General features: G+C 37.5%; 1 protein-coding gene across 1 annotated transcript in view; it reads left to right on the top strand.

The window, feature by feature from the left end:
• The first annotated feature begins 7,139 nt into the window (after positions 1–7,139).
• Positions 7,140–7,500, top strand: part of LOC125038114 (zinc finger HIT domain-containing protein 1-like) — a 1,800-nt gene continuing 1,439 nt past the window's right edge. Inside the window, exon 1 of the mRNA XM_047631418.1 lies at positions 7,140–7,269. The gene's annotated coding sequence lies outside the window, so the exon portion shown is untranslated. The remainder of the gene's footprint in view (positions 7,270–7,500) is intronic.

The raw sequence follows: 7,500 nt of genomic DNA, 5'->3' as shown, positions 1-7,500 counted from the left end.
AATAATGATAACAATTATGATAATGATAATAATAATGATAGTAATAGTGATAATAATGATAATGATGATAACGAGAGTAATAATCATAATAATGATAATGATAGTAATAATAATAACAATAACAATAAAAAATAACGATAATAATAGTAATAACAACAACAACAACAGCAATAATAAAAATGCTAATAATAATGATAATAATAATAACAATAAAATAATAATAATAATGCTAATAATAATAATCATTACGATAATGATAATGCTAATGATAATAATAATAATAATAATAGTAATAACAAAAATAATAATGATAATAATAATGATAATAACAATAACAATAATAATAATAATAATGATAACAATAATAATAATAATAGTAATAGTAATAATAATAACAATAATAACACTAATAATAATGATAATAATGATAATAATGATAGTAATGATAGTAATGATAATGATGATAATAATGATGATGATAATAATAATAATAATAATACAGTATTAGCTTTCCGTTTCCCGTTCTAAGACTCTTCTCTCCCTTTTTCACCCTCCTTCTACCTTTCGTCTCCCTTCTCCTTTTCCCTTTTCTATTTCTCTAATTTTCGCTTCTATCTATCCGCCCTCTCCCCCTCCCCCTTCTCTCCCTCTTTCTTCCCCTCCCTTTCTCCCTCTTCCTTCCCTTTCCTTTCTCCCTCTTTCTTCCCCTCCATTTCTCCCTCTTTCTTCCCCTCCATTTCTCCCTTTTCTTCCCTCCCTTTCTCCCTTCTTTCTTTCCCTCCCTTTCTCCCGTCTTCCTTCCCCTTCCTTTCTCCCTTTTTCTTTCCCTCCCTTTCTCCGTCTTCCTTCCCTTTCCTTTCTCCCTCTTTCCTCCCCTCCCTTTCTCCCTCTTTCTTCCGCTCCCTTACTCCCTCTTTCATCCCCTCCCTTTCTCCCTCTTTCTTCCTCTCCCTTTCTTTCTATTTCTTCCCCTCCCTTTCTCTATCTTTCTTCCTCTCCCTTTCTCCCTCTTTCTTCCCCTCCCTTTCTCCCTCTTTCCTCCCCTCCCTTTATCACTCTTTCTTCCTCCCCCTTTCTCCCTTGTTCCTCCCCTCCCTTTCTCGTTCTTTCTTCCCCTCCCTTTATCTCGCTTTCTTCCCCTCCCTTTCTCCTTCTTTCTTCCTCTCCCTTTCTCCCTCTTTCTTCGTCTCCCTTTCTTCGTCTCCCTTTCTCTCTCTTCCTTCCCCTCCCTTCCTCAACGTTTTCGCCTCCCTTTCTCCCTCTTCCCTCCCCTCCCTTTCTCCCTCTTTATCCCTCTCCCTTACTCCCTCTTTCTTCCCCTTCCTTTCTCCCTCTTTCTTCCTCTCCCTTTCTCTCTCTTCCTTCCCCTCCCTTTCTCCCTATTTCTTCCTCTCCCTTTCTCCCTCTTTCTTCCCCTCCCTGTCTCCCTCTTTCCTCCCCTCCCTTACTCACTCTTCCTTCCTCTCCCTTTCTCCCTCTTTCCTCCCCTCCCTTTCTCACTCTTTCTTCCCCCACCTTTCTCCTTCTTTCTTCCTTTCCCTTTCTCCCTCTTTCTTCCTCTCCCTTTCTCCTTCTTTCTTCCCCTCCCTTTCACCCTCTTTCTTCTCCTCCCTTCATCCCTCTTTCCTCCTCTCCCTTTCTCCCTCTCTCTTCCCCTCCCTTTCTCCCTCTTTCTTCCTCTCCCTTACTTCTTGCAAAGGTACAGGTTAAGGGAAGAAATCCTCTTCTTGATCTCTTCAACTTAACCTACATGGCAGGCATCTTGCCTACCACTTGGAAACAGGCAACCATCATTCCCATTCCAAAACCAGGACGGCCAGATGAATATAGGCCGATTTCTCTGACGTCCTGCTTGTCTAAAACCTGTGAAAGAATTCTCCTTACTCGTTTACTCCACCAGATCAAAGACATGATTCACCCATCTGTCTTTAGCTTTCAAAAAGGGAGAGGAACACAAATGTGTCTAGCACAGTACCTAAATGGACGTAATGCACAGTCTTCTTACTTCATAGATTTTAAGGGAGCATTCGACAGAGCCTCCCCTACCGCAATCCTCCATGAACTAACTCTTTTAGGAGTTAAGGGCAAGCTTCTGTTATGGATAAAGGATTATCTATCTTTGAGAAGAGCAAAAGTGTGGTATCAAGGCAACTATAGTGCTAATGGCGAATTGGAATTAGGTACTCCACAAGGGGGAGTATTGTCCCCTACACTGTTTAATATACTTATGCACTCTCTTTGCAAGCTCAACGATGAATTAGGAGACCTATGCAGCATCACATCCTATGCTGATGACATTCTTATTCAGGTATTTGATAGGGGGGAATATGTTTTACAGAGGTTCAACAAAAAGTGTGCCTCACTTGGTCTCATAATCAACCCAATCAAAACTAAGCATATTTCCAGATCTCGTAAACTGCCTTACATTCCAAAGTTAGGTGGACAAACTATTGCAAGAACTGACACCTACAAATATCTTGGTGTTATGGTGACTGCTCCCCACCTTATGTCCCACAACTCACGTTTTACCAAGGATATTGTTCAAAACATCAAGGAACGATGCCTTGAGCGTTTAAGACCATTGCAATATGTAAGTAACAGATATGTAGGTGCCTCCCTGAGAGTCCTAAGGTTGATGTATATCTCCCTTGTCAGGTCCATGATAGACTATGCATGCCCAGTTCTTAGTATGCTGCCACCGAGTGCCCTCAAACCCCTTGAAGTTTTACAGAACAAGGCCATGAGAATTATACTTGGATGCCCAATGACTGCTAAAGTTCTCGTCATGAGGAAAGAGTTAGACCTCCCTTCTATTCACAGTCGTGTCATCCAAGTTAACACCATACTTGGCATCAGACTCATGCAGCTTCAGCCTAGACCACAAATCTCCAATAGCCTATCAAATGAGATAAATTATAGAGTTAGGTATGCCCGACCTCGATACTCCAATCTCATACAGTCCAACTTAGAATGGAAAACTAAAACTGCTCATACTATCATGTTCTTCAATGTATGGAACAACGAAGCTATTAATATTCCAGATACAGTAATTGCTGCTCCTTGGCACAGAACTCATGTACATGCTTATATTGATAAATTAATAGGGTCTAAATCTTTGGCTTCAAAAATGGAACTAAAAGCTCACTACTTGAAATATATAGATGGCATTCTACATCCCTCTCATGGTACGCCCCCACTTGCAATCTACTGTGATGCCTCCACTGATCCTCATGGATCAACAGGGATTGGTGTGCTAATTCCTGATATAAATTTTGAAGAAAGTGTGTGCATTTCCAACTGGACAAGCACAACTGATGCCGAGTCAGTAGCTATACATCATGCCATTAAGAAAGGTAGTGAGCAGCAGCGACACCTGGCTGTCTTTACAGACAGCCAAGGCGCTCTCCAAAGGCTTACTGCATTTAATCCAGAAAACATGATAACTAGGAATATCCTTCACCAAATTTCCAAACTATCAGAACGGGGTACTCAAGTGTCACTATACTGGATACCCTTTCATATAGGAATATCACTATGTGACAGGGTTGATCAATTAGCCAGGTTAGCACTTTCCCATGAAGATCCATATTATGTAATACCACTATCTCTCAATCAAATGAAAAAACGAGTTATCAACTGTCTTAGAGATTATGAGGGTCAGGTATGGACCACTGAAAAGATGAAAAAAGACGGACATGGTACTATCTGGCATTACGAGAGTATTGCTGGGACATCAAATTTAGACAAACCCTATAAAATCTATCACGGACTGTCTAGGAGACAACAGGTTACATTAACTAGGCTACGCATAGGATATCAGTACACTATGCAATATGTACAGGATGCAGTTTTGGATGCAAAACCTGTTTCATATCACCTCTGCAAACTGTGCAAGGCACCCAAGTCGCATAATCTCACTCATTACTTACTCTGTTGCATAAAGACTGCATCCTATCGATCAAGTAGTACTGTTCAAAGATTAGCACTTGTTGATTATATTAACTTTATTATAGACACTGGTCTTGTCTTTGACATGATTAGTGATATAAACGGTTTTTTACCAGCCAGATGATATTCTAATACAGTGATAATAGCACAGCCCCTCAGGCATGTATGTAACACTAATGTTTGACTGATGGCCCTCTACAAAAATAGAAGCACAGCCAGTTTGGATAGATGCTTTGGTATCTTACCCTGGCTTTTTGCAGGGCATGTACATTGTTCTGTAAATAAATGTTATCAAATCAAATCAAATCTTTCTCCCCCCCCCCCTTTTTCTCCTTCTTTCCTCCCCTCTCTTTCTTCCTCTTTTTCCCCTCCCTTATATGTATATTATATATATATATATATATATATATATATATATATGACATATATATATATATAAGAAAAAAAATATATAGATAGATAGATAGTTAGATAGATAACATATATACTATGGTGGCTGATCCATGATCCTTCTTCGGGGAAGCAGTTGTGTAGGTAATCGTTGTTGGTGGTTCTCAACCAACCGTCATATTATATCTACGGTAAACTCACCCACTACCGTATCTAGGTTTGATTTACCCAAAATTATGCAAATCTGCGCGCGTGTGCATGAACACACACACACACACACACTCACACACGCACACACACACACACACACACACACAGACACACACACACACACACACACACACACACATATATATATATACACACACATATACACACACATACGTATATGTATGCATATATACACATATATACATATATACATATATATATATACACACATACATATATGTATGCATATATATATATATATATATATATATATATATATATATATATATATATATATATATATATATATATACACACACATACATATATGTATGCATATATATATATATATATATACATATATATATGCATATATATGTATATATATGCATATATATGTATATATGAACACATACAACATATTGTGTGTATGTGTGAGTGTGTATATGTTTATGTAGGTATGTGCGTGTGCGTTTTCCTGTGTCTATGTGTTTGTGAGTCTTGTATGTATGTTTGCATAAATACTCTATGATTTATATTCATGATATTGGCATTATTTATATTTAAGGATAAACTGTAGCTATAGATACCACATTGTTATGTACCAAATTTAGGCTCGTATCTTTTTTGTCATTATACTGGTCTATTTTATAAAAACTTGTCAAATGCCTGAAAACTGCTTTTTTTAATTCTGTTAGCTGACTCTGAAGTATCTAGCATATTTAACTCGAGTAATTACCAGAAAATATATTTTAGTTCGTATCCCGCCGCTTTCGCCTCAATAGCAAAACAAACCCAAAGAAAAAAGGAAGCTGCTCCGTCTTGCTGTGTATTTTTCTGAATAATTATGGTTAATGTACTGAAGGGTGTTCTCATAAAATGGTGAGTGTGCATCGAAAATAAACCTTTAGCTCTGTAGCATGCACTTAAATGCCTTTTGTTGCGTGTAGGAGACCGCATCAAGCAATCATTATGGCCAACACGCTACGTGATCCAGGAAACCTTTTCCTACGAGTTGTAGGAAAACAGAGCTCGGATTGGTTCATTTTGTGATCGAGTCGACACAGGCCGGGCTCCCTTCATAGGCATAGCCCGGGCGAGGCTCAGCTTCGCATATCGGACTTATCCTTATCCTTTGTGTGATGATAAATCGCAGTTTACGTCTACGTTATATTCTGTGTGCGAAAAGAGAGTTTGTAGTTCTTTGTTGTGACGTTTTCCGTCAGTTAATTCATTAAAATGTTACATGTACAGATCCTATCGACTTTGTTATTAGTGGATTGCATTTGAATTTGGTGTCCAAACATTGGACACTTTAGCTTTCTGATAGCTCTTGTCTTGTTTTGAAAGAATACCATTGGAAATGAAGCATAGCACTGATTTTGACCACAAATAGTGGAAGGGCATGATAATACTAGTTGGGTTGCTGCCCTCTTACCCCCATCTGATTTGCAAACTCTTCACCTAGCACATAGAGCCTGGGCAAATACCCCTTACTGACATACATTCCCAGTATATTTGGGACTTAACCCTATAACCACTACTGTAGGAGGGGACTCCCACCCCCTATCACTAGTAAGATCTTCACCTCATATATTCTGGCAGGATAGAGTTGAGGCAGATATCTAGATGTACATATTTTTAAATATTTACCCTAAGTGATAATTCCAGCAGGGCCGCTTTGTTGGGAATCTTCCTGGCTAGCAGGAACCGTAACTACTGTATGCTGTTCCTTTGTGTTATTTCTGTGATATTAAAAAAAGGTTTTCCCAACACCCTAGCACTGCCTAGCAATGAAGGAGTTGATTTGTATTTCAACTGTCTTCCTATAGGTTCAGCTTTTATTTTCAGCTGATTATCTACTACAAATCTTATTGGCTCTATTAGACCTGCTGTTAGTGTCTATCATCAGGTCACAGTCAAGTTAGATTTTAATTGGATCATTTGTTTTAAATTGTGTCTGTCATTTGCTACCATTGCATCTGACATTTGTTGTTTTTTTCAATTTAGGGAAATTTTCTCATTATGTGGAGCTCATGAAATTTTTGAGTTTTACATCCTCTCTACTTCCCTTATTATGAAGTAGCAAAGGAAATGTTATAGAATAAAGGTCTCTTAAAATGTTATGCTCTATTAGGAGGTAAGGTCAGATAGGTGTCATTTGCAGTAATACCACATAGTATACATTTAGTCTAAAATAAAATTGTAACTTAGCACTGTCCCTTTCTTCACCATTGCTGTGCCAATACTTTGCTCCACTTTATCAAGAACATTTTATAAGTATGAAGATAGGGCAAGGCTAAATGAAAAAAATAATTATTGAAACTGCATATGTTCATATTCAGGGTCAGCATGTTTGTATCAAGTTACCTCTCATTTACTACTTTACAATACTTTTTAAAGTACCAGTTATGGAAATAAATAAAGAAAAAGCTATTCATGACATTTATTTTATTATGACTGATTATTGTGTTACGATGACAAGATATTTCTTTTTTTTACTTTTGTTTCCTTGATGATAAAATGTTATTATGATTGATTATTGTTACGATCAACTTAACATTATAATTGTTTTTGCTTTTTTGTTTCAGTGATGATCCTGTTATGAAACAATTTATACTTCACCTTGATGAAAAATTGAAATTGGGCTCAAGGTTTGTGTTGGTGGATCTTGATGAATGTCATCTGTTTGTGCAGCCTGAAGTCTATGACAGTTTAAAGGTAAGACTTATGGACAAGAGGATTGGAAAAGAAAAGCATGTAAATCCTTATGGGTAATGTTCAGGTGTTCATGATGAAGAATTATTTTGCTTTCTATGGCTTCTCTTGAAATGTGAAGTCATTAAAATTGAACAGTAGGTGTAGTAGCTGTATTACTAATCATTTATAACCTACTAAGTTTTCAAAGTATAGAGACTGAAGGTACAGTAACTAACTTTTTTTTTCTTTTTG

The sequence above is a fragment of the Penaeus chinensis genome, chromosome 24 (genome assembly GCF_019202785.1).
Source record: "Penaeus chinensis breed Huanghai No. 1 chromosome 24, ASM1920278v2, whole genome shotgun sequence".
NCBI classification, from domain to species: domain Eukaryota; kingdom Metazoa; phylum Arthropoda; class Malacostraca; order Decapoda; family Penaeidae; genus Penaeus; species Penaeus chinensis.
This window is presented reverse-complemented; position numbering and strand designations above follow the sequence as displayed.